The sequence below is a fragment of the Heterodontus francisci genome, chromosome 22 (assembly GCF_036365525.1).
Source record: "Heterodontus francisci isolate sHetFra1 chromosome 22, sHetFra1.hap1, whole genome shotgun sequence".
NCBI classification, from domain to species: Eukaryota; Metazoa; Chordata; class Chondrichthyes; order Heterodontiformes; family Heterodontidae; genus Heterodontus; species Heterodontus francisci.
The window spans coordinates 38,044,818-38,072,196 of record NC_090392.1 but is presented as its reverse complement, the minus strand read 5'-3'; the positions used below and the strand labels follow the sequence as shown (position 1 = coordinate 38,072,196).

Sequence of the window (27,379 nt, the reverse complement as noted above, 5' to 3'; positions counted from 1 at the left end):
ACAGAATAGCTGACCAGAAGGTCATGGAGCAAAGGCAAACAATATGTTAATGGTGTGTTGAAAGACAAAGCATTATTACAGATAGGACTGTTAACGGATTGAAAATTGAACAGCAGCAAGTACAAACATGAAAACAAAACAGTGGGTAAGTAAACTGAACAAACTAAGATGAAATAAAATAAACATACAAAAAAATGTAAAAAATGTAAAAAAGAAAAATAACAAAAAGTGAAAGTAAAATGGGGGGCCCGTCATGATCTGAAATTATTGATCTCAATGTTCATTCCGGCACGCTCTCGTGTGCAATGGTTAGCACCGCAGCCTCACAGCTCCAGCGACCCGGTTTCAATTCTGGGCACTGCCTGTGTGGTGTTTGCAAGTTCTCCCTGTGTCTGCGTGGGATTCCTCCGGGTGCTCCGGTTTCCTCCCACATGCCAAAGACTTGCTGGTTGATAGGTTAATTGGCCATTCCCAATTGCCCCGAGTAAAGGTAGGTGATAGGGAAATATAGGGAAGGTGGGGATGTGGTAGGAATATGGAATTCGTGTAGGATTAGTATAAATGGGTGGTCGATGGTCGGCACAGACTCGGTGGGCCGAAGGGCCTGTTTCAGTGCTGCATCACGAAACTAAACTAATCGGTCAACGAGATGCTGTTTTTCGAGCTTGCGTTGTTGTTCACTGGAACACTGAAGCAAGCCCAGGATAGAGATGTGAGCATGAGAGCAGCGGGGAGTCTTGAAATGGCAAGCAACCAGAAGCTCAGGGTCCTGCTTGCGGACTGAGCGGACGTGTTCCGCAAAGCGATCACCCAGTCTGCGTTTGGTCTCCCCAATAAACATGAATATACATTAATTGGATTTAGGCGCCAGTATGTTGCAAAACGAGAAGAAAGAAAGGCACAAATGGCATTAACACTGACTTTACAAATGATTCACTGAAAAATTCTTTCATTTGCTGGAAAAGATGAATATTGTGCATCTGAAAATAGGCACCATGGGATTGTGTTGCATACTGACCTGTTTTCCTGTATTTGCCTGTCATCTATACAATTCAATTTGTGTTGGATATCGCTGAGAATCTCATTTCAAGATGCGGGCACAGATATTAATATAATCCCACTGAAAGTTTAATCCTGGAACAAATCCTGTGTGACGTGGATTGCAACGTTTAGAGGGCTGTGCAGCTAAGGTGAGGAAGACGGGAATGATGTGGTTGATGATTGCATGGAATGCATTGCAAACTTGGGTTACGTTGCTTGATTTCATTCTACACCTTGAAATTCAGAAGCAAGTGAGGCACCAGGTGGAAACCAACAGCTGTCTCTGTGGAAGCGGGGACATGGCTTCCTAATCTAACCATTTGAACTCTGAAAACATTCTGCTGGATCTGAACTGCCCTGTATACCAAGGCCAATTTGTATACTTTATAAAGTGGAATGCCCAGAACTATGCAGAGCACTCCAGGTGGGGTCTAACCAGGACATTATATAGCTGTAGCGAAGCTTCGCCCCCATTAATTAACTGCCTCTGTTACGCATTCTACTGCTCGGGTAATCACATTGTATGTTGCAAATCAGCAAAATAAGGACGCATTTGATAAAAATAAAGAGTTTAAAAGCACAAATATGTGTCAGTGCAATCAGTAAATAATGAGAAATGAAATCCAGAACTTGGCAAGAATCCCAAGTGGATGTCTTGGACTGGTTGGGGAAGGGAATCTTGTCAATGATGGCACACTGTGCATTGACACTGCAGCAGCTGCTGCACCTCTTCCAAACTTAGTTTCTTAAGTGAGAGTTTACAAAAAAGGGAATTGGATAATTGCATGAAAGGAGAGGCAAACAAAAGCAGAGCGAAGGAAGTGGGCCCAACTGGCAAGTCTTTGAAAAAAGTGGCAATGGTACGATGGCCTGAATGGCCTGGCAATGTGTTGTGCACTGCTGAGCGTCCATTGCTGGGTCAATACCTCTGCAGCCTTGCGAAATGTCACAGTGGAATTGCATTTCAATGAAACAAGCACCACAAATAGATCTTGACTGTATAGTTTAACAATACTCGCAGCTTCCTCAGCACTGCAATCGTGCTGAGTTTCTGTAGTGTAGTGGTGATCACGTTTGTCTTACAAGCAAAAAGTCCCTAGTTCGAAACTGGGCAGAAACATTTTCGAAACAAACCCAAACGTCTGACCACGATGGATGCAATCATTGACATTCCCCATTAACACAACACAATTTCTCAAAGTCCTATTTCTCTTGCACATTGTGTGCACAATGCCTTGCAATCGCTCCTCTTTCTTGTCCTGATGCTGCAGAAAGTTCCTCAAAACCTAGCACTTGCACTTCATTTGGCTCAGATTAGATTAGAAACCTGCAACACTAGCTTGCTAAGTCACAGCTGATCTAAGTCTCATTTCAGACGAGGCAAAAGCACATCAGCAATTCACTTTCGCCAGCTCCACATTCGTTGAGACAGGGGCACGCCGCAATATTTTAACCCGCACTGTCCAATTACTCGCTGCTAGCAGCAAGAGGGGTCTGCTGCCTCAATCAACAGGTTACTGGCCATCTCAGGGAGGTAAAATAGCACAACCCGGGCAAAATCTCCCCAGAAACCAAGCACAGGCTCAGCAAAACGTAGGCACATGATATCCGGGCCACTAAACCTCCGAGCAGCTCGAACAGAACACCCAAGTGACTGAAAGTTTCTTTGAGTTGCAATGATGAATCTCCGGTGGAAACAAGTTTGGGGAAAATGCTCCTCCTGAACATTTCTTTTTGGGTAAAAGGAGCAAAAATCCTTTTCAATTTAACCACTGCTGCGGCAGATTCTTGGTGTCTTAAGCACCTTGAAAACGCAGCTCTTAACATGCAGCCGCAATTATGACAAGGGGTAAAGGTTCATGACACGCAGAGGGGAAAAAGTTATTTAAGTTATGACATTCGCTCACAGACCTATTAGCGTTTTGTTCAGTCAGTAACAGAGACATACCTGGGTTTATTGATGCAGATTAACATAACTATTCAGCGTCACGCAGAGCTCGAAGAGTACTTTGCCTCCCTTAAAGACGGACACAGCTGATTCTGTAACTGAAGCTAAGGAAACAGGCAGACGTGCCAAATTATCACTTTGTATTGTTCTTCATTCGGCGAGTAACAGGAAAACTAACAAGGTGGCGTTGAAAATGAGATGCACTGCGGCTCCGCTCAATATCAACCCGCTCCTTCATATTGAACTGAGGAAGAATATACATGAATAAAAGCAAAATACTGTGGATGCTGGAAATCTGAAATAAAAGCAAGAAATTCTGGAATTACTCAGCAGGTCTGGCAGCATCTGTGGAGAGAGAAGCAGAGTTAACATTTCGGCTCAGTGACCCTTCTTCAGAACTGGCAAATATTAGAAAAGTCAAAGGTTAGAAGCAAGTAAAGCGGGGGTGGAGCAAGAGATAACAAAGGAGAAGGTGCAGATTGGGCAAGGCCACAGAATAGCTGACCAGAAGGTCATGGAGCAAAGGCAAACAATATGTTAATGGTGTGTTGAAAGACAAAGCATTATTACAGATAGGACTGTTAACGGATTGAAAATTGAACAGCAGCAAGTACAAACATGAAAACAAAACAGTGGGTAAGTAAACTGAACAAACGAAGATGAAATAAAATAAACATACAAAAAAATGTAAAAAATGTAAAAAAGAAAAATAACAAAAAGTGAAAGTAAAATGGGGGGCCCGTCATGATCTGAAATTATTGAACTCAATGTTCAGTCCGGCACGCTCTCGTGTGCAATGGTTAGCACCGCAGCCTCACAGCTCCAGCGACCCGGTTTCAATTCTGGGCACTGCCTGTGTGGTGTTTGCAAGTTCTCCCTGTGTCTGCGTGGGATTCCTCCGGGTGCTCCGGTTTCCTCCCACATGCCAAAGACTTGCTGGTTGATAGGTTAATTGGCCATTCCCAATTGCCCCTAGTAAAGGTAGGTGATAGGGAAATATAGGGAAGGTGGGGATGTGGTAGGAATATGGAATTCGTGTAGGATTAGTATAAATGGGTGGTCGATGGTCGGCACAGACTCGGTGGGCCGAAGGGCCTGTTTCAGTGCTGCATCACGAAACTAAACTAATCGGTCAACGAGATGCTGTTTTTCGAGCTTGCGTTGTTGTTCACTGGAACACTGCAGCAAGCCCAGGATAGAGATGTAAGCATGAGAGCAGCGGGGAGTCTTGAAATGGCAAGCAACCAGAAGCTCAGGGTCCTGCTTGCGGACTGAGCGGACGTGTTCCGCAAAGCGATCACCCAGTCTGCGTTTGGTCTCCCCAATAAACATGAATATACATTAATTGGATTTAGGCGCCAGTATGTTGCAAAACGAGAAGAAAGAAAGGCACAAATGGCATTAACACTGACTTTACAAATGATTCACTGAAAAATTCTTTCATTTGCTGGAAAAGATGAATATTGTGCATCTGAAAATGGGCACCATGGGATTGTGTTGCATACTGACCTGTTTTCCTGTATTTGCCTGTCATCTATACAATTCAATTTGTGTTGGATATCGCTGAGAATCTCATTTCAAGATGCGGGCACAGATATTAATATAATCCTACTGAAAGTTTAATCCTGGAACAAATCCTGTGTGACGTGGATTGCAACGTTTAGAGGGCTGTGCAGCTAAGGTGAGGAAGACGGGAATGATGTGGTTGATGATTGCATGGAATGCATTGCAAACTTGGGTTACGTTGCTTGATTTCATTCTACACCTTGAAATTCAGAAGCAAGTGAGGCACCAGGTGGAAACCAACAGCTGTCTCTGTGGAAGCGGGGACATGGCTTCCTAATCTAACCATTTGAACTCTGAAAACATTCTGCTGGATCTGAACTGCCCTGTATACCAAGGCCAATTTGTATACTTTATAAAGTGGAATGCCCAGAACTATGCAGAGCACTCCAGGTGGGGTCTAACCAGGACATTATATAGCTGTAGCGAAGCTTCGCCCCCATTAATTAACTGCCTCTGTTACGCATTCTACTGCTCGGGTAATCACATTGTATGTTGCAAATCAGCAAAATAAGGACGCATTTGATAAAAATAAAGAGTTTAAAAGCACAAATATGTGTCAGTGCAATCAGTAAATAATGAGAAATGAAATCCAGAACTTGGCAAGAATCCCAAGTGGATGTCTTGGACTGGTTGGGGAAGGGAATCTTGTCAATGATGGCACACTGTGCATTGACACTGCAGCAGCTGCTGCACCTCTTCCAAACTTAGTTTCTTAAGTGAGAGTTTACAAAAAAGGGAATTGGATAATTGCATGAAAGGAGAGGCAAACAAAAGCAGAGCGAAGGAAGTGGGCCCAACTGGCAAGTCTTTGAAAAAAGTGGCAATGGTACGATGGCCTGAATGGCCTGGCAATGTGTTGTGCACTGCTGAGCGTCCATTGCTGGGTCAATACCTCTGCAGCCTTGCGAAATGTCACAGTGGAATTGCATTTCAATGAAACAAGCACCACAAATAGATCTTGACTGTATAGTTTAACAATACTCGCAGCTTCCTCAGCACTGCAATCGTGCTGAGTTTCTGTAGTGTAGTGGTGATCACGTTTGTCTTACAAGCAAAAAGTCCCTAGTTCGAAACTGGGCAGAAACATTTTCGAAACAAACCCAAACGTCTGACCACGATGGATGCAATCATTGACATTCCCCATTAACACAACACAATTTCTCAAAGTCCTATTTCTCTTGCACATTGTGTGCACAATGCCTTGCAATCGCTCCTCTTTCTTGTCCTGATGCTGCAGAAAGTTCCTCAAAACCTAGCACTTGCACTTCATTTGGCTCAGATTAGATTAGAAACCTGCAACACTAGCTTGCTAAGTCACAGCTGATCTAAGTCTCATTTCAGACGAGGCAAAAGCACATCAGCAATTCACTTTCGCCAGCTCCACATTCGTTGAGACAGGGGCACGCCGCAATATTTTAACCCGCACTGTCCAATTACTCGCTGCTAGCAGCAAGAGGGGTCTGCTGCCTCAATCAACAGGTTACTGGCCATCTCAGGGAGGTAAAATAGCACAACCCGGGCAAAATCTCCCCAGAAACCAAGCACAGGCTCAGCAAAACGTAGGCACATGATATCCGGGCCACTAAACCTCCGAGCAGCTCGAACAGAACACCCAAGTGACTGAAACTTTCTTTGAGTTGCAATGATGAATCTCCGGTGGAAACAAGTTTGGGGAAAATGCTCCTCCTGAACATTTCTTTTTGGGTAAAAGGAGCAAAAATCCTTTTCAATTTAACCACTGCTGCGGCAGATTCTTGGTGTCTTAAGCACCTTGAAAACGCAGCTCTTAACATGCAGCCGCAATTATGACAAGGGGTAAAGGTTCATGACACGCAGAGGGGAAAAAGTTATTTAAGTTATGACATTCGCTCACAGACCTATTAGCGTTTTGTTCAGTCAGTAACAGAGACATACCTGGGTTTATTGATGCAGATTAACATAACTATTCAGCGTCACGCAGAGCTCGAAGAGTACTTTGCCTCCCTTAAAGACGGACACAGCTGATTCTGTAACTGAAGCTAAGGAAACAGGCAGACGTGCCAAATTATCACTTTGTATTGTTCTTCATTCGGCGAGTAACAGGAAAACTAACAAGGTGGCGTTGAAAATGAGATGCACTGCGGCTCCGCTCAATATCAACCCGCTCCTTCATATTGAACTGAGGAAGAATATACATGAATAAAAGCAAAATACTGTGGATGCTGGAAATCTGAAATAAAAGCAAGAAATTCTGGAATTACTCAGCAGGTCTGGCAGCATCTGTGGAGAGAGAAGCAGAGTTAACATTTCGGCTCAGTGACCCTTCTTCAGAACTGGCAAATATTAGAAAAGTCAAAGGTTAGAAGCAAGTAAAGCGGGGGTGGAGCAAGAGATAACAAAGGAGAAGGTGCAGATTGGGCAAGGCCACAGAATAGCTGACCAGAAGGTCATGGAGCAAAGGCAAACAATATGTTAATGGTGTGTTGAAAGACAAAGCATTATTACAGATAGGACTGTTAACGGATTGAAAATTGAACAGCAGCAAGTACAAACATGAAAACAAAACAGTGGGTAAGTAAACTGAACAAACGAAGATGAAATAAAATAAACATACAAAAAAATGTAAAAAATGTAAAAAAGAAAAATAACAAAAAGTGAAAGTAAAATGGGGGGCCCGTCATGATCTGAAATTATTGAACTCAATGTTCAGTCCGGCACGCTCTCGTGTGCAATGGTTAGCACCGCAGCCTCACAGCTCCAGCGACCCGGTTTCAATTCTGGGCACTGCCTGTGTGGTGTTTGCAAGTTCTCCCTGTGTCTGCGTGGGATTCCTCCGGGTGCTCCGGTTTCCTCCCACATGCCAAAGACTTGCTGGTTGATAGGTTAATTGGCCATTCCCAATTGCCCCTAGTAAAGGTAGGTGATAGGGAAATATAGGGAAGGTGGGGATGTGGTAGGAATATGGAATTCGTGTAGGATTAGTATAAATGGGTGGTCGATGGTCGGCACAGACTCGGTGGGCCGAAGGGCCTGTTTCAGTGCTGCATCACGAAACTAAACTAATCGGTCAACGAGATGCTGTTTTTCGAGCTTGCGTTGTTGTTCACTGGAACACTGCAGCAAGCCCAGGATAGAGATGTAAGCATGAGAGCAGCGGGGAGTCTTGAAATGGCAAGCAACCAGAAGCTCAGGGTCCTGCTTGCGGACTGAGCGGACGTGTTCCGCAAAGCGATCACCCAGTCTGCGTTTGGTCTCCCCAATAAACATGAATATACATTAATTGGATTTAGGCGCCAGTATGTTGCAAAACGAGAAGAAAGAAAGGCACAAATGGCATTAACACTGACTTTACAAATGATTCACTGAAAAATTCTTTCATTTGCTGGAAAAGATGAATATTGTGCATCTGAAAATGGGCACCATGGGATTGTGTTGCATACTGACCTGTTTTCCTGTATTTGCCTGTCATCTATACAATTCAATTTGTGTTGGATATCGCTGAGAATCTCATTTCAAGATGCGGGCACAGATATTAATATAATCCTACTGAAAGTTTAATCCTGGAACAAATCCTGTGTGACGTGGATTGCAACGTTTAGAGGGCTGTGCAGCTAAGGTGAGGAAGACGGGAATGATGTGGTTGATGATTGCATGGAATGCATTGCAAACTTGGGTTACGTTGCTTGATTTCATTCTACACCTTGAAATTCAGAAGCAAGTGAGGCACCAGGTGGAAACCAACAGCTGTCTCTGTGGAAGCGGGGACATGGCTTCCTAATCTAACCATTTGAACTCTGAAAACATTCTGCTGGATCTGAACTGCCCTGTATACCAAGGCCAATTTGTATACTTTATAAAGTGGAATGCCCAGAACTATGCAGAGCACTCCAGGTGGGGTCTAACCAGGACATTATATAGCTGTAGCGAAGCTTCGCCCCCATTATTTAACTGCCTCTGTTACGCATTCTACTGCTCGGGTAATCACATTGTATGTTGCAAATCAGCAAAATAAGGACGCATTTGATAAAAATAAAGAGTTTAAAAGCACAAATATGTGTCAGTGCAATCAGTAAATAATGAGAAATGAAATCCAGAACTTGGCAAGAATCCCAAGTGGATGTCTTGGAGTGGTTGGGGAAGGGAATCTTGTCAATGATGGCACACTGTGCATTGACACTGCAGCAGCTGCTGCACCTCTTCCAAACTTAGTTTCTTAAGTGAGAGTTTACAAAAAAGGGAATTGGATAATTGCATGAAAGGAGAGGCAAACAAAAGCAGAGCGAAGGAAGTGGGCCCAACTGGCAAGTCTTTGAAAAAAGTGGCAATGGTACGATGGCCTGAATGGCCTGGCAATGTGTTGTGCACTGCTGAGCGTCCATTGCTGGGTCAATACCTCTGCAGCCTTGCGAAATGTCACAGTGGAATTGCATTTCAATGAAACAAGCACCACAAAAAGATCATGACTGTATAGTTTAACAATACTTGCAGCTTCCTCAGCACTGCAGCCGTGTTGAGTTTCTGTAGTGTAGTGGTGATCACGTTTGTCTTACACGCAAAAGGTCCCCAGTTCGAAACTGGGCAGAAACATTTTCGAAACAAACCCAAACGTCTGACCACGATGGATGCAATCATTGACATTCCCCATTAACACAACACAATTTCTCAAAGTCCTATTTCTCTTGCACATTGTGTGCACAATGCCTTGCAATCGCTCCTCTTTCTTGTCCTGATGCTGCAGAAAGTTCCTCAAAACCTAGCACTTGCACTTCATTTGGCTCAGATTAGATTAGAAACCTACAACACTAGCTTGCTAAGTCACAGCTGATCTAAGTCTCATTTCAGACGAGGCAAAAGCACATCAGCAATTCACTTTCGCCAGCTCCACATTCGTTGAGACAGGGGCACGCCGCAATATTTTAACCCGCACTGTCCAATTACTCGCTGCTAGCAGCAAGAGGGGTCTGCTGCCTCAATCAACAGGTTACTGGCCATCTCAGGGAGGTAAAATAGCACAACCCGGGCAAAATCTCCCCAGAAACCAAGCACAGGCTCAGCAAAACGTAGGCACATGATATCCGGGCCACTAAACCTCCGAGCAGCTCGAACAGAACACCCAAGTGACTGAAACTTTCTTTGAGTTGCAATGATGAATCTCCGGTGGAAACAAGTTTGGGGAAAATGCTCCTCCTGAACATTTCTTTTTGGGTAAAAGGGGCAAAAATCCTTTTCAATTTAACCACTGCTGCAGCAGATTCTTGGTGTCTTAAGCACCTTGACAACGCAGCTCTGAACATGCAGCCGCAATTATGACAAGGGGTAAAGGTTCATGACACGCAGAGGGGAAAAAGTTATTTAATTTATGACATTCGCTCACAGACCTATTAGCGTTTTGTTCAGTCAGTAACAGAGACATACCTGGGTTTATTGATGCAGATTAACATAACTATTCAGCGTCACGCAGAGCCGCGAAGAGTACTTTGCCTCCCTTAAAGACGGACACAGCTGATTTTGTAACTGAAGCTAAGGAAACAGGCAGACGTGCCAAATTATCACTTTGTATTGTTCTTCATTTGGCGAGTAACAGGAAAATTAACAAGGTGGTGTTGAAAATGAGATGCACTGCGGCTCCGCTCAATATCAACCCGCTCCTTCATATTGAACTGAGGAAGACTATACATGAATAAAAGCAAAATACTGTGGATGCTGGAAATCTGAAATAAAAGCAAGAAATTCTGGAATTACTCAGCAGGTCTGGCAGCATCTGTGGAGAGAGAAGCAGAGTTAACATTTCGGCTCAGTGACCCTTCTTCAGAACTGGCAAATATTAGAAAAGTCAAAGGTTAGAAGCAAGTAAAGCGGGGGTGGAGCAAGAGATAACAAAGGAGAAGGTGTAGAGTGGGCAAGGCCACAGAATAGCTGACCAGAAGGTCATGGAGCAAAGGCAAACAATATGTTAATGGTGTGTTGAAAGACAAAGCATTAGTACAGATAGGACTGTTAACGGACTGAAAATTGAACAGCAGCAAGTACAAACATGAAAACAAAACAGTGGGTAAGTAAACTGAACAAACTAAGATGAAATAAAATAAACATACAAAAAAATGCAAAAAATGTAAAAAAGAAAAATAACAAAAAGTGAAAGTAAAATGGGTGGCCCGTCACGAACTGAAATTATTGAACTCAATATTCAGTCCGGCACGCTCTCGTGTACAATGGTTAGCACCGCAGCCTCACAGCTCCAGGGACTCGGTTTCAATTCTGGGCACTGCCTGTGTGGTGTTTGCAAGTTCTCCCTGTGTCTGCGTGGGATTCCTCCGGGTGCTCCGGTTTCCTCCCACATGCCAAAGACTTGCTGGTTGATAGGTTAATTGGCCATTCCCAATTGCCCCTAGTAAAGGTAGGTGATAGGGAAATATAGGGAAGGTGGCGATGTGGTAGGAATATGGAATTCGTGTAGGATTAGTATAAATGGGTGGTCGATGGTCGGCACAGACTCGGTGGGCCGAAGGGCCTGTTTCAGTGCTGCATCACGAAACTAAACTAATCGGTCAACGAGATGCTGTTTTTCGAGCTTGCGTTGTTGTTCACTGGAACACTGCAGCAAACCAAAGGATAGAGATGTGAGCATGAGAGCAGCGGGGAGTCTTGAAATGGCAAGCAACCAGAAGCTCAGGGTCCAGCTTGCGGACTGAGCGGACGTGTTCCGCAAAGCGATCACCCAGTCTGCGTTTGGTCTCCCCAATAAACATGAATATACATTAATTGGATTTAGGCGCCAGTATGTTGCAAAACGAGAAGAAAGAAAGGCACAAATGGCATTAACACTGACTTTACAAATGATTCACTGAAAAATTCTTTCATTTGCTGGAAAAGATGAATATTGTGCATCTGAAAATGGGCACCATGGGATTGTGTTGCATACTGACCTGTTTTCCTGTATTTGCCTGTCATCTATACAATTCAATTTGTGTTGGATATCGCTGAGAATCTCATTTCAAGATGCGGGCACAGATATTAATATAATCCTACTGAAAGTTTAATCCTGGAACAAATCCTGTGTGACGTGGATTGCAACGTTTAGAGGGCTGTGCAGCTAAGGTGAGGAAGACGGGAATGATGTGGTTGATGATTGCATGGAATGCATTGCAAACTTGGGTTACGTTGCTTGATTTCATTCTACACCTTGAAATTCAGAAGCAAGTGAGGCACCAGGTGGAAACCAACAGCTGTCTCTGTGGAAGCGGGGACATGGCTTCCTAATCTAACCATTTGAACTCTGAAAACATTCTGCTGGATCTGAACTGCCCTGTATACCAAGGCCAATTTGTATACTTTATAAAGTGGAATGCCCAGAACTATGCAGAGCACTCCAGGTGGGGTCTAACCAGGACATTATATAGCTGTAGCGAAGCTTCGCCCCCATTATTTAACTGCCTCTGTTACGCATTCTACTGCTCGGGTAATCACATTGTATGTTGCAAATCAGCAAAATAAGGACGCATTTGATAAAAATAAAGAGTTTAAAAGCACAAATATGTGTCAGTGCAATCAGTAAATAATGAGAAATGAAATCCAGAACTTGGCAAGAATCCCAAGTGGATGTCTTGGAGTGGTTGGGGAAGGGAATCTTGTCAATGATGGCACACTGTGCATTGACACTGCAGCAGCTGCTGCACCTCTTCCAAACTTAGTTTCTTAAGTGAGAGTTTACAAAAAAGGGAATTGGATAATTGCATGAAAGGAGAGGCAAACAAAAGCAGAGCGAAGGAAGTGGGCCCAACTGGCAAGTCTTTGAAAAAAGTGGCAATGGTACGATGGCCTGAATGGCCTGGCAATGTGTTGTGCACTGCTGAGCGTCCATTGCTGGGTCAATACCTCTGCAGCCTTGCGAAATGTCACAGTGGAATTGCATTTCAATGAAACAAGCACCACAAAAAGATCATGACTGTATAGTTTAACAATACTCGCAGCTTCCTCAGCACTGTAACCGTGTTGAGTTTCTGTAGTGTAGTGGTGATCACGTTTGTCTTACACGCAAAAGGTCCCCAGTTCGAAACTGGGCAGAAACATTTTCGAAACTAACCCAAACGTCTGACCACGATGGATGCAATCATTGACATTCCCCATTAACACAACACAATTTCTCAAAGTCCTATTTCTCTTGCACATTGTGTGCACAATGCCTTGCAATCGCTCCTCTTTCTTGTCCTGATGCTGCAGAAAGTTCCTCAAAACCTAGCACTTGCACTTCATTTGGCTCAGATTAGATTAGAAACCTGCAACACTAGCTTGCTAAGTCACAGCTGATCTAAGTCTCATTTCAGACGAGGCAAAAGCACATCAGCAATTCACTTTCGCCAGCTCCACATTCGTTGAGACAGGGGCACGCCGCAATATTTTAACCCGCACTGTCCAATTACTCGCTGCTAGCAGCAAGAGGGGTCTGCTGCCTCAATCAACAGGTTACTGGCCATCTCAGGGAGGTAAAATAGCACAACCCGGGCCAAATCTCCCCAGAAACCAAGCACAGGCTCAGCAAAACGTAGGCACATGATATCCGGGCCACTAAACCTCCGAGCAGCTCGAACAGAACACCCAAGTGACTGAAACTTTCTTTGAGTTGCAATGATGAATCTCCGGTGGAAACAAGTTTGGGGAAAATGCTCCTCCTGAACATTTCTTTTTGGGTAAAAGGGGCAAAAATCCTTTTCAATTTAACCACTGCTGCAGCAGATTCTTGGTGTCTTAAGCACCTTGACAACGCAGCTCTGAACATGCAGCCGCAATTATGACAAGGGGTAAAGGTTCATGACACGCAGAGGGGAAAAAGTTATTTAAGTTATGACATTCGCTCACAGACCTATTAGCGTTTTGTTCAGTCAGTAACAGAGACATACCTGGGTTTATTGATGCAGATTAACATAACTATTCAGCGTCACGCAGAGCCGCAAAGAGTACTTTGCCTCCCTTAAAGACGGACACAGCTGATTCTGTAACTGAAGCTAAGGAAACAGGCAGACGTGCCAAATTATCACTTTGTATTGTTCTTCATTTGGCGAGTAACAGGAAAATTAACAAGGTGGCGTTGAAAATGAGATGCACTGCGGCTCCGCTCAATATCAACCCGCTCCTTCATATTGAACTGAGGAAGACAAAACATGAATAAAAGCAAAATACTGTGGATGCTGGAAATCAGAAATAAAAGCAAGAAATTCTGGAATTACTCAGCAGGTCTGGCAGCATCTGTGGAGAGAGAAGCAGAGTTAACATTTCGGCTCAGTGACCCTTCTTCAGAACTGGCAAATATTAGAAAAGTCAAAGGTTAGAAGCAAGTAAAGCGGGGGTGGAGCAAGAGATAACAAAGGAGAAGGTGTAGAGTGGGCAAGGCCACAGAATAGCTGACCAGAAGGTCATGGAGCAAAGGCAAACAATATGTTAATGGTGTGTTGAAAGACAAAGCATTAGTACAGATAGGACTGTTAACGGACTGAAAATTGAACAGCAGCAAGTACAAACATGAAAACAAAACAGTGGGTAAGTAAACTGAACAAACTAAGATGAAATAAAATAAACATACAAAAAAATGCAAAAAATGTAAAAAAGAAAAATAACAAAAAGTGAAAGTAAAATGGGGGGCCCGTCACGAACTGAAATTATTGAACTCAATATTCAGTCCGGCACGCTCTCGTGTGCAATGGTTAGCACCGCAGCCTCACAGCTCCAGCGACCCGGTTTCAATTCTGGGCACTGCCTGTGTGGTGTTTGCAAGTTCTCCCTGTGTCTGCGTGGGATTCCTCCGGGTGCTCCGGTTTCCTCCCACATGCCAAAGACTTGCTGGTTGATAGGTTAATTGGCCATTCCCAATTGCCCCTAGTAAAGGTAGGTGATAGGGAAATATAGGGAAGGTGGGGATGTGGTAGGAATATGGAATTCGTGTAGGATTAGTATAAATGGGTGGTCGATGGTCGGCACAGACTCGGTGGGCCGAAGGGCCTGTTTCAGTGCTGCATCACGAAACTAAACTAATCGGTCAACGAGATGCTGTTTTTCGAGCTTGCGTTGTTGTTCACTGGAACACTGCAGCAAACCAAAGGAAAGAGATGTGAGCATGAGAGCAGCGGGGAGTCTTGAAATGGCAAGCAACCAGAAGCTCAGGGTCCAGCTTGCGGACTGAGCGGGCGTGTTCCGCAAAGCGATCACCCAGTCTGCGTTTGGTCTCCCCAATAAACATGAATATACATTAATTGGATTTAGGCGCCAGTATGTTGCAAAACGAGAAGAAAGAAAGGCACAAATGGCATTAACACTGACTTTACAAATGATTCACTGAAAAATTCTTTCATTTGCTGGAAAAGATGAATATTGTGCATCTGAAAATGGGCACCATGGGATTGTGTTGCATACTGACCTGTTTTCCTGTATTTGCCTGTCATCTATACAATTCAATTTGTGTTGGATATCGCTGAGAATCTCATTTCAAGATGCGGGCACAGATATTAATATAATCCTACTGAAAGTTTAATCCTGGAACAAATCCTGTGTGACGTGGATTGCAACGTTTAGAGGGCTGTGCAGCTAAGGTGAGGAAGACGGGAATGATGTGGTTGATGATTGCATGGAATGCATTGCAAACTTGGGTTACGTTGCTTGATTTCATTCTACACCTTGAAATTCAGAAGCAAGTGAGGCACCAGGTGGAAACCAACAGCTGTCTCTGTGGAAGCGGGGACATGGCTTCCTAATCTAACCATTTGAACTCTGAAAACATTCTGCTGGATCTGAACTGCCCTGTATACCAAGGCCAATTTGTATACTTTATAAAGTGGAATGCCCAGAACTATGCAGAGCACTCCAGGTGGGGTCTAACCAGGACATTATATAGCTGTAGCGAAGCTTCGCCCCCATTATTTAACTGCCTCTGTTACGCATTCTACTGCTCGGGTAATCACATTGTATGTTGCAAATCAGCAAAATAAGGACGCATTTGATAAAAATAAAGAGTTTAAAAGCACAAATATGTGTCAGTGCAATCAGTAAATAATGAGAAATGAAATCCAGAACTTGGCAAGAATCCCAAGTGGATGTCTTGGAGTGGTTGGGGAAGGGAATCTTGTCAATGATGGCACACTGTGCATTGACACTGCAGCAGCTGCTGCACCTCTTCCAAACTTAGTTTCTTAAGTGAGAGTTTACAAAAAAGGGAATTGGATAATTGCATGAAAGGAGAGGCAAACAAAAGCAGAGCGAAGGAAGTGGGCCCAACTGGCAAGTCTTTGAAAAAAGTGGCAATGGTACGATGGCCTGAATGGCCTGGCAATGTGTTGTGCACTGCTGAGCGTCCATTGCTGGGTCAATACCTCTGCAGCCTTGCGAAATGTCACAGTGGAATTGCATTTCAATGAAACAAGCACCACAAAAAGATCATGACTGTATAGTTTAACAATACTCGCAGCTTCCTCAGCACTGTAACCGTGTTGAGTTTCTGTAGTGTAGTGGTGATCACGTTTGTCTTACACGCAAAAGGTCCCCAGTTCGAAACTGGGCAGAAACATTTTCGAAACTAACCCAAACGTCTGACCACGATGGATGCAATCATTGACATTCCCCATTAACACAACACAATTTCTCAAAGTCCTATTTCTCTTGCACATTGTGTGCACAATGCCTTGCAATCGCTCCTCTTTCTTGTCCTGATGCTGCAGAAAGTTCCTCAAAACCTAGCACTTGCACTTCATTTGGCTCAGATTAGATTAGAAACCTGCAACACTAGCTTGCTAAGTCACAGCTGATCTAAGTCTCATTTCAGACGAGGCAAAAGCACATCAGCAATTCACTTTCGCCAGCTCCACATTCGTTGAGACAGGGGCACGCCGCAATATTTTAACCCGCACTGTCCAATTACTCGCTGCTAGCAGCAAGAGGGGTCTGCTGCCTCAATCAACAGGTTACTGGCCATCTCAGGGAGGTAAAATAGCACAACCCGGGCCAAATCTCCCCAGAAACCAAGCACAGGCTCAGCAAAACGTAGGCACATGATATCCGGGCCACTAAACCTCCGAGCAGCTCGAACAGAACACCCAAGTGACTGAAACTTTCTTTGAGTTGCAATGATGAATCTCCGGTGGAAACAAGTTTGGGGAAAATGCTCCTCCTGAACATTTCTTTTTGGGTAAAAGGGGCAAAAATCCTTTTCAATTTAACCACTGCTGCAGCAGATTCTTGGTGTCTTAAGCACCTTGACAACGCAGCTCTGAACATGCAGCCGCAATTATGACAAGGGGTAAAGGTTCATGACACGCAGAGGGGAAAAAGTTATTTAAGTTATGACATTCGCTCACAGACCTATTAGCGTTTTGTTCAGTCAGTAACAGAGACATACCTGGGTTTATTGATGCAGATTAACATAACTATTCAGCGTCACGCAGAGCCGCAAAGAGTACTTTGCCTCCCTTAAAGACGGACACAGCTGATTCTGTAACTGAAGCTAAGGAAACAGGCAGACGTGCCAAATTATCACTTTGTATTGTTCTTCATTTGGCGAGTAACAGGAAAATTAACAAGGTGGCGTTGAAAATGAGATGCACTGCGGCTCCGCTCAATATCAACCCGCTCCTTCATATTGAACTGAGGAAGACAAAACATGAATAAAAGCAAAATACTGTGGATGCTGGAAATCAGAAATAAAAGCAAGAAATTCTGGAATTACTCAGCAGGTCTGGCAGCATCTGTGGAGAGAGAAGCAGAGTTAACATTTCGGCTCAGTGACCCTTCTTCAGAACTGGCAAATATTAGAAAAGTCAAAGGTTAGAAGCAAGTAAAGCGGGGGTGGAGCAAGAGATAACAAAGGAGAAGGTGTAGAGTGGGCAAGGCCACAGAATAGCTGACCAGAAGGTCATGGAGCAAAGGCAAACAATATGTTAATGGTGTGTTGAAAGACAAAGCATTAGTACAGATAGGACTGTTAACGGACTGAAAATTGAACAGCAGCAAGTACAAACATGAAAACAAAACAGTGGGTAAGTAAACTGAACAAACTAAGATGAAATAAAATAAACATACAAAAAAATGCAAAAAATGTAAAAAAGAAAAATAACAAAAAGTGAAAGTAAAATGGGGGGCCCGTCACGAACTGAAATTATTGAACTCAATATTCAGTCCGGCACGCTCTCGTGTGCAATGGTTAGCACCGCAGCCTCACAGCTCCAGCGACCCGGTTTCAATTCTGGGCACTGCCTGTGTGGTGTTTGCAAGTTCTCCCTGTGTCTGCGTGGGATTCCTCCGGGTGCTCCGGTTTCCTCCCACATGCCAAAGACTTGCTGGTTGATAGGTTAATTGGCCATTCCCAATTGCCCCTAGTAAAGGTAGGTGATAGGGAAATATAGGGAAGGTGGGGATGTGGTAGGAATATGGAATTCGTGTAGGATTAGTATAAATGGGTGGTCGATGGTCGGCACAGACTCGGTGGGCCGAAGGGCCTGTTTCAGTGCTGCATCACGAAACTAAACTAATCGGTCAACGAGATGCTGTTTTTCGAGCTTGCGTTGTTGTTCACTGGAACACTGCAGCAAACCAAAGGAAAGAGATGTGAGCATGAGAGCAGCGGGGAGTCTTGAAATGGCAAGCAACCAGAAGCTCAGGGTCCAGCTTGCGGACTGAGCGGGCGTGTTCCGCAAAGCGATCACCCAGTCTGCGTTTGGTCTCCCCAATAAACATGAATATACATTAATTGGATTTAGGCGCCAGTATGTTGCAAAACGAGAAGAAAGAAAGGCACAAATGGCATTAACACTGACTTTACAAATGATTCACTGAAAAATTCTTTCATTTGCTGGAAAAGATGAATATTGTGCATCTGAAAATGGGCACCATGGGATTGTGTTGCATACTGACCTGTTTTCCTGTATTTGCCTGTCATCTATACAATTCAATTTGTGTTGGATATCGCTGAGAATCTCATTTCAAGATGCGGGCACAGATATTAATATAATCCTACTGAAAGTTTAATCCTGGAACAAATCCTGTGTGACGTGGATTGCAACGTTTAGAGGGCTGTGCAGCTAAGGTGAGGAAGACGGGAATGATGTGGTTGATGATTGCATGGAATGCATTGCAAACTTGGGTTACGTTGCTTGATTTCATTCTACACCTTGAAATTCAGAAGCAAGTGAGGCACCAGGTGGAAACCAACAGCTGTCTCTGTGGAAGCGGGGACATGGCTTCCTAATCTAACCATTTGAACTCTGAAAACATTCTGCTGGATCTGAACTGCCCTGTATACCAAGGCCAATTTGTATACTTTATAAAGTGGAATGCCCAGAACTATGCAGAGCACTCCAGGTGGGGTCTAACCAGGACATTATATAGCTGTAGCGAAGCTTCGCCCCCATTATTTAACTGCCTCTGTTACGCATTCTACTGCTCGGGTAATCACATTGTATGTTGCAAATCAGCAAAATAAGGACGCATTTGATAAAAATAAAGAGTTTAAAAGCACAAATATGTGTCAGTGCAATCAGTAAATAATGAGAAATGAAATCCAGAACTTGGCAAGAATCCCAAGTGGATGTCTTGGAGTGGTTGGGGAAGGGAATCTTGTCAATGATGGCACACTGTGCATTGACACTGCAGCAGCTGCTGCACCTCTTCCAAACTTAGTTTCTTAAGTGAGAGTTTACAAAAAAGGGAATTGGATAATTGCATGAAAGGAGAGGCAAACAAAAGCAGAGCGAAGGAAGTGGGCCCAACTGGCAAGTCTTTGAAAAAAGTGGCAATGGTACGATGGCCTGAATGGCCTGGCAATGTGTTGTGCACTGCTGAGCGTCCATTGCTGGGTCAATACCTCTGCAGCCTTGCGAAATGTCACAGTGGAATTGCATTTCAATGAAACAAGCACCACAAAAAGATCATGACTGTATAGTTTAACAATACTCGCAGCTTCCTCAGCACTGCAGCCATGTTGAGTTTCTGTAGTGTAGTGGTGATCACGTTTGTTTCACACGCAAAAGGTCCCCAGTTCGAAACTGGGCAGAAACATTTTCGAAACAAACCCAAACGTCTGACCACGATGAATGCAATCATTGACATTCCCCATTAACACAACACAATTTCTCAAAGTCCTATTTCTCTTGCACATTGTGTGCACAATGCCTTGCAATCGCTCCTCTTTCTTGTCCTGATGCTGCAGAAAGTTCCTCAAAACCTAGCACTTGCACTTCATTTGGCTCAGATTAGATTAGAAACCTGCAACACTAGCTTGCTAAGTCACACCTGATCTAAGTCTCATTTCAGACGAGGCAAAAGCACATCAGCAATTCACTTTCGCCAGCTCCACATTCGTTGAGACAGGGGCACGCCGCAATATTTTAACCCGCACTGTCCAATTACTCGCTGCTAGCAGCAAGAGGGGTCTGCTGCCTCAATCAACAGGTTACTGGCCATCTCAGGGAGGTAAAATAGCACAACCCGGGCCAAATCTCCCCAGAAACCAAGCACAGGCTCAGCAAAACGTAGGCACATGATATCCGGGCCACTAAACCTCCGAGCAGCTCGAACAGAACACCCAAGTGACTGAACCTTTCTTTGAGTTGCAATGATGAATCTCCGGTGGAAACAAGTTTGGGGAAAATGCTCCTCCTGAACATTTCTTTTTGGGTAAAAGGGGCAAAAATCCTTTTCAATTTAACCACTGCTGCAGCAGATTCTTGGTGTCTTAAGCACCTTGACAACGCAGCTCTGAACATGCAGCCGCAATTATGACAAGGGGTAAAGGTTCATGACACGCAGAGGGGAAAAAGTTATTTAAGTTATGACATTCGCTCACAGACCTATTAGCGTTTTGTTCAGTCAGTAACAGAGACATACCTGGGTTTATTGATGCAGATTAACATAACTATTCAGCGTCACGCAGAGCCGCGAAGAGTACTTTGCCTCCCTTAAAGACGGACACAGCTGATTCTGTAACTGAAGCTAAGGAAACAGGCAGACGTGCCAAATTATCACTTTGTATTGTTCTTCATTTGGCGAGTAACAGGAAAATTAACAAGGTGGCGTTGAAAATGAGATGCACTGCGGCTCCGCTCAATATCAACCCGCTCCTTCATATTGAACTGAGGAAGACTATACATGAATAAAAGCAAAATACTGTGGATGCTGGAAATCAGAAATAAAAGCAAGAAATTCTGGAATTACTCAGCAGGTCTGGCAGCATCTGTGGAGAGAGAAGCAGAGTTAACATTTCGGCTCAGTGACCCTTCTTCAGAACTGGCAAATATTAGAAAAGTCAAAGGTTAGAAGCAAGTAAAGCGGGGGTGGAGCAAGAGATAACAAAGGAGAAGGTGTAGAGTGGGCAAGGCCACAGAATAGCTGACCAGAAGGTCATGGAGCAAAGGCAAACAATATGTTAATGGTGTGTTGAAAGACAAAGCATTAGTACAGATAGGACTGTTAACGGACTGAAAATTGAACAGCAGCAAGTACAAACATGAAAACAAAACAGTGGGTAAGTAAACTGAACAAACTAAGATGAAATAAAATAAACATACAAAAAAATGCAAAAAATGTAAAAAAGAAAAATAACAAAAAGTGAAAGTAAAATGGGGGGCCCGTCACGAACTGAAATTATTGAACTCAATATTCAGTCCGGCACGCTCTCGTGTGCAATGGTTAGCACCGCAGCCTCACAGCTCCAGCGACCCGGTTTCAATTCTGGGCACTGCCTGTGTGGTGTTTGCAAGTTCTCCCTGTGTCTGCGTGGGATTCCTCCGGGTGCTCCGGTTTCCTCCCACATGCCAAAGACTTGCTGGTTGATAGGTTAATTGGCCATTCCCAATTGCCCCTAGTAAAGGTAGGTGATAGGGAAATATAGGGAAGGTGGGGATGTGGTAGGAATATGGAATTCGTGTAGGATTAGTATAAATGGGTGGTCGATGGTCGGCACAGACTCGGTGGGCCGAAGGGCCTGTTTCAGTGCTGCATCACGAAACTAAACTAATCGGTCAACGAGATGCTGTTTTTCGAGCTTGCGTTGTTGTTCACTGGAACACTGCAGCAAACCAAAGGATAGAGATGTGAGCATGAGAGCAGCGGGGAGTCTTGAAATGGCAAGCAACCAGAAGCTCAGGGTCCAGCTTGCGGACTGAGCGGGCGTGTTCCGCAAAGCGATCACCCAGTCTGCGTTTGGTCTCCCCAATAAACATGAATATACATTAATTGGATTTAGGCGCCAGTATGTTGCAAAACGAGAAGAAAGAAAGGCACAAATGGCATTAACACTGACTTTACAAATGATTCACTGAAAAATTCTTTCATTTGCTGGAAAAGATGAATATTGTGCATCTGAAAATGGGCACCATGGGATTGTGTTGCATACTGACCTGTTTTCCTGTATTTGCCTGTCATCTATACAATTCAATTTGTGTTGGATATCGCTGAGAATCTCATTTCAAGATGCGGGCACAGATATTAATATAATCCTACTGAAAGTTTAATCCTGGAACAAATCCTGTGTGACGTGGATTGCAACGTTTAGAGGGCTGTGCAGCTAAGGTGAGGAAGACGGGAATGATGTGGTTGATGATTGCATGGAATGCATTGCAAACTTGGGTTACGTTGCTTGATTTCATTCTACACCTTGAAATTCAGAAGCAAGTGAGGCACCAGGTGGAAACCAACAGCTGTCTCTGTGGAAGCGGGGACATGGCTTCCTAATCTAACCATTTGAACTCTGAAAACATTCTGCTGGATCTGAACTGCCCTGTATACCAAGGCCAATTTGTATACTTTATAAAGTGGAATGCCCAGAACTATGCAGAGCACTCCAGGTGGGGTCTAACCAGGACATTATATAGCTGTAGCGAAGCTTCGCCCCCATTATTTAACTGCCTCTGTTACGCATTCTACTGCTCGGGTAATCACATTGTATGTTGCAAATCAGCAAAATAAGGACGCATTTGATAAAAATAAAGAGTTTAAAAGCACAAATATGTGTCAGTGCAATCAGTAAATAATGAGAAATGAAATCCAGAACTTGGCAAGAATCCCAAGTGGATGTCTTGGAGTGGTTGGGGAAGGGAATCTTGTCAATGATGGCACACTGTGCATTGACACTGCAGCAGCTGCTGCACCTCTTCCAAACTTAGTTTCTTAAGTGAGAGTTTACAAAAAAGGGAATTGGATAATTGCATGAAAGGAGAGGCAAACAAAAGCAGAGCGAAGGAAGTGGGCCCAACTGGCAAGTCTTTGAAAAAAGTGGCAATGGTACGATGGCCTGAATGGCCTGGCAATGTGTTGTGCACTGCTGAGCGTCCATTGCTGGGTCAATACCTCTGCAGCCTTGCGAAATGTCACAGTGGAATTGCATTTCAATGAAACAAGCACCACAAAAAGATCATGACTGTATAGTTTAACAATACTCGCAGCTTCCTCAGCACTGCAGCCGTGTTGAGTTTCTGTAGTGTAGTGGTGATCACGTTTGTCTTACACGCAAAAGGTCCCCAGTTCGGAACTGAGCAGAAACATTTTCGAAACAAACCCAAACGTCTGACCACGATGGATGCAATCATTGACATTCCCCATTAACACAACACAATTTCTCAAAGTCCTATTTCTCTTGCACATTGTGTGCACAATGCCTTGCAATCGCTCCTCTTTCTTGTCCTGATGCTGCAGAAAGTTCCTCAAAACCTAGCACTTGCACTTCATTTGGCTCAGATTAGATTAGAAACCTGCAACACTAGCTTGCTAAGTCACAGCTGATCTAAGTCTCATTTCAGACGAGGCAAAAGCACATCAGCAATTCACTTTCGCCAGCTCCACATTCGTTGAGACAGGGGCACGCCGCAATATTTTAACCCGCACTGTCCAATTACTCGCTGCTAGCAGCAAGAGGGGTCTGCTGCCTCAATCAACAGGTTACTGGCCATCTCAGGGAGGTAAAATAGCACAACCCGGGCCAAATCTCCCCAGAAACCAAGCACAGGCTCAGCAAAACGTAGGCACATGATATCCGGGCCACTAAACCTCCGAGCAGCTCGAACAGAACACCCAAGTGACTGAAACTTTCTTTGAGTTGCAATGATGAATCTCCGGTGGAAACAAGTTTGGGGAAAATGCTCCTCCTGAACATTTCTTTTTGGGTAAAAGGGGCAAAAATCCTTTTCAATTTAACCACTGCTGCAGCAGATTCTTGGTGTCTTAAGCACCTTGACAACGCAGCTCTGAACATGCAGCCGCAATTATGACAAGGGGTAAAGGTTCATGACACGCAGAGGGGAAAAAGTTATTTAAGTTATGACATTCGCTCACAGACCTATTAGCGTTTTGTTCAGTCAGTAACAGAGACATACCTGGGTTTATTGATGCAGATTAACATAACTATTCAGCGTCACGCAGAGCCGCGAAGAGTACTTTGCCTCCCTTAAAGACGGACACAGCTGATTCTGTAACTGAAGCTAAGGAAACAGGCAGACGTGCCAAATTATCACTTTGTATTGTTCTTCATTTGGCGAGTAACAGGAAAATTAACAAGGTGGCGTTGAAAATGAGATGCACTGCGGCTCCGCTCAATATCAACCCGCTCCTTCATATTGAACTGAGGAAGACTATACATGAATAAAAGCAAAATACTGTGGATGCTGGAAATCTGAAATAAAAGCAAGAAATTCTGGAATTACTCAGCAGGTCTGGCAGCATCTGTGGAGAGAGAAGCAGAGTTAACATTTCGGCTCAGTGACCCTTCTTCAGAACTGGCAAATATTAGAAAAGTCAAAGGTTAGAAGCAAGTAAAGCGGGGGTGGAGCAAGAGATAACAAAGGAGAAGGTGTAGAGTGGGCAAGGCCACAGAATAGCTGACCAGAAGGTCATGGAGCAAAGGCAAACAATATGTTAATGGTGTGTTGAAAGACAAAGCATTAGTACAGATAGGACTGTTAACGGACTGAAAATTGAACAGCAGCAAGTACAAACATGAAAACAAAACAGTGGGTAAGTAAACTGAACAAACTAAGATGAAATAAAATAAACATACAAAAAAATGCAAAAAATGTAAAAAAGAAAAATAACAAAAAGTGAAAGTAAAATGGGGGGCCCGTCACGAACTGAAATTATTGAACTCAATATTCAGTCCGGCACGCTCTCGTGTGCAATGGTTAGCACCGCAGCCTCACAGCTCCAGCGACCCGGTTTCAATTCTGGGCACTGCCTGTGTGGTGTTTGCAAGTTCTCCCTGTGTCTGCGTGGGATTCCTCCGGGTGCTCCGGTTTCCTCCCACACGCCAAAGACTTGCTGGTTGATAGGTTAATTGGCCATTCCCAATTGCCCCTAGTAAAGGTAGGTGATAGGGAAATATAGGGAAGGTGGGGATGTGGTAGGAATATGGAATTCGTGTAGGATTAGTATAAATGGGTGGTCGATGGTCGGCACAGACTCGGTGGGCCGAAGGGCCTGTTTCAGTGCTGCATCACGAAACTAAACTAATCGGTCAACGAGATGCTGTTTTTCGAGCTTGCGTTGTTGTTCACTGGAACACTGCAGCAAGCCCAGGATAGAGATGTGAGCATGAGAGCAGCGGGGAGTCTTGAAATGGCAAGCAACCAGAAGCTCAGGGTCCAGCTTGCGGACTGAGCGGACGTGTTCCGCAAAGCGATCACCCAGTCTGCGTTTGGTCTCCCCAATAAACATGAATATACATTAATTGGATTTAGGCGCCAGTATGTTGCAAAACGAGAAGAAAGAAAGGCACAAATGGCATTAACACTGACTTTACAAATGATTCACTGAAAAATTCTTTCATTTGCTGGAAAAGATGAATATTGTGCATCTGAAAATAGGCACCATGAGATTGTGTTGCGTACTGACCTGTTTTCCTGTATTTGCCTGTCATCTATACAATTCAATTTGTGTTGGATATCGCTGAGAATCTCATTTCAAGATGCGGGCACAGATATTAATATAATCCTACTGAAAGTTTAATCCTGGAACAAATCCTGTGTGACGTGGATTGCAACGTTTAGAGGGCTGTGCAGCTAAGGTGAGGAAGACGGGAATGATGTGGTTGATGATTGCATGGAATGCATTGCAAACTTGGGTTACGTTGCTTGATTTCATTCTACACCTTGAAATTCAGAAGCAAGTGAGGCACCAGGTGGAAACCAACAGCTGTCTCTGTGGAAGCGGGGACATGGCTTCCTAATCTAACCATTTGAACTCTGAAAACATTCTGCTGGATCTGAACTGCCCTGTATACCAAGGCCAATTTGTATACTTTATAAAGTGGAATGCCCAGAACTATGCAGAGTACTCCAGGTGGGGTCTAACCAGGACATTATATAGCTGTAGCGAAGCTTCGCCCCCATTATTTAACTGCCTCTGTTACGCATTCTACTGCTCGGGTAATCACATTGTATGTTGCAAATCAGCAAAATAAGGACGCATTTGATAAAAATAAAGAGTTTAAAAGCACAAATATGCGTCAGTGCAATCAGTAAAAAATGAGAAATGAAATCCAGAATTGGCAAGAATCCCAAGTGGATGTCTTGGAGTGGTTGGGGAAGGGAATCTTTGTCAATGATGGCACACTGTGCATTGACACTGCAGCAGCTGCTCCACCTCTTACAAACTTAGTTTCTTAAGTGAGAGTTGACAAAAAAGGGAATTGGATAATTGCATGAAAGGAGAGGCAAACAAAAGCAGAGCGAAGGAAGTGGGCCCAACTGGCAAGTCTTTGAAAAAAGTGGCAATGGTACGATGGCCTGAATGGCCTGGCAATGTGTTGTGCACTGCTGAGCGTCCATTGCTGGGTCAATACCTCTGCAGCCTTGCGAAATGTCACAGTGGAATTGCATTTCAATGAAACAAGCACCACAAATAGATCATGACTGTATAGTTTAACAATACTCGCAGCTTCCTCAGCACTGCAATCGTGCTGAGTTTCTGTAGTGTAGTGGTGATCACGTTTGTCTAACACGCAAAAGGTCTCCAGTTCGAAACTGGGCAGAAACATTTTCGAAACAAACCCAAACTTCTGACCACGATATATGCAATCATTGACATTCCCCATTAACACAACACAATTTCTCAAAGTCCTATTTCTCTTGCACATTGTGTGCACAATGCCTTGCAATCGCTCCTCTTTCTTGTCCTGATGCTGCAGAAAGTTCCTCAAAACCTAGCACTTGCACTTCATTTGGCTCAGATTAGAATAGAAACCTGCAACACTAGCTTGCTGAGTAACAGCTGATCTAAGTCTCATTTCAGACGAGGCAAAAGCACATCAGCAATTCACTTTCGCCAGCTCCACATTCGTTGAGACAGGGGCACGCCGCAATATTTTGACCCGCACTGTCCAATTACTCGCTGCTAGCAGCAAGAGGGGTCTGCTGCCTCAATCAACAGGTTACTGGCCATCTCAGGGAGGTAAAATAGCACAACCCGGGCCAAATCTCCCCAGAAACCAAGCACAGGCTCAGCAAAACGTAGGCACATGATATCCGGGCCACTAAACCTCCGAGCAGCTCGAACAGAACACCCAAGTGACTGAAACTTTCTTTGAGTTGCAATGATGAATCTCCGGTGGAAACAAGTTTGGGGAAAATGCTCCTCCTGAACATTTCTTTTTGGGTAAAAGGGGCAAAAATCCTTTTCAATTTAACCACTGCTGCAGCAGATTCTTGGTGTCTTAAGCACCTTGACAACGCAGCTCTGAACATGCAGACGCAATTATGACAAGGGGTAAAGGTTCATGACACGCAGAGGGGAAAAAGTTATTTAAGTTATGACATTCGCTCACAGACCTATTAGCGTTTTGTTCAGTCAGTAACAGAGACATACCTGGGTTTATTGATGCAGATT

At 44.1% G+C, this 27,379-nt stretch overlaps 8 non-coding genes across 8 annotated transcripts; all 8 read left to right on the top strand.

Moving 5' to 3' along the window:
- The first annotated feature begins 2,088 nt into the window (after positions 1 to 2,088).
- trnav-uac (transfer RNA valine (anticodon UAC)) lies at positions 2,089 to 2,161 on the top strand. The gene has a single exon. It is a non-coding gene; the product is annotated as a tRNA-Val (tRNA).
- A 3,407-nt stretch (positions 2,162 to 5,568) lies between these two features.
- On the top strand, positions 5,569 to 5,641 carry trnav-uac (transfer RNA valine (anticodon UAC)). The gene has a single exon. It is a non-coding gene; the product is annotated as a tRNA-Val (tRNA).
- A 3,407-nt stretch (positions 5,642 to 9,048) lies between these two features.
- trnav-uac (transfer RNA valine (anticodon UAC)) lies at positions 9,049 to 9,121 on the top strand. The gene has a single exon. It is a non-coding gene; the product is annotated as a tRNA-Val (tRNA).
- A 3,409-nt stretch (positions 9,122 to 12,530) lies between these two features.
- Positions 12,531 to 12,603, top strand: trnav-uac (transfer RNA valine (anticodon UAC)). The gene has a single exon. It is a non-coding gene; the product is annotated as a tRNA-Val (tRNA).
- Positions 12,604 to 16,012: 3,409 nt separating this feature from the next.
- Positions 16,013 to 16,085, top strand: trnav-uac (transfer RNA valine (anticodon UAC)). Its single transcript has one exon. It is a non-coding gene; the product is annotated as a tRNA-Val (tRNA).
- A 3,409-nt stretch (positions 16,086 to 19,494) lies between these two features.
- trnav-cac (transfer RNA valine (anticodon CAC)) lies at positions 19,495 to 19,567 on the top strand. Its single transcript has one exon. It is a non-coding gene; the product is annotated as a tRNA-Val (tRNA).
- A 3,409-nt stretch (positions 19,568 to 22,976) lies between these two features.
- On the top strand, positions 22,977 to 23,049 carry trnav-uac (transfer RNA valine (anticodon UAC)). Its single transcript has one exon. It is a non-coding gene; the product is annotated as a tRNA-Val (tRNA).
- A 3,408-nt stretch (positions 23,050 to 26,457) lies between these two features.
- Positions 26,458 to 26,530, top strand: trnav-aac (transfer RNA valine (anticodon AAC)). The gene has a single exon. It is a non-coding gene; the product is annotated as a tRNA-Val (tRNA).
- The last annotated feature ends 849 nt before the right edge of the window (positions 26,531 to 27,379 follow it).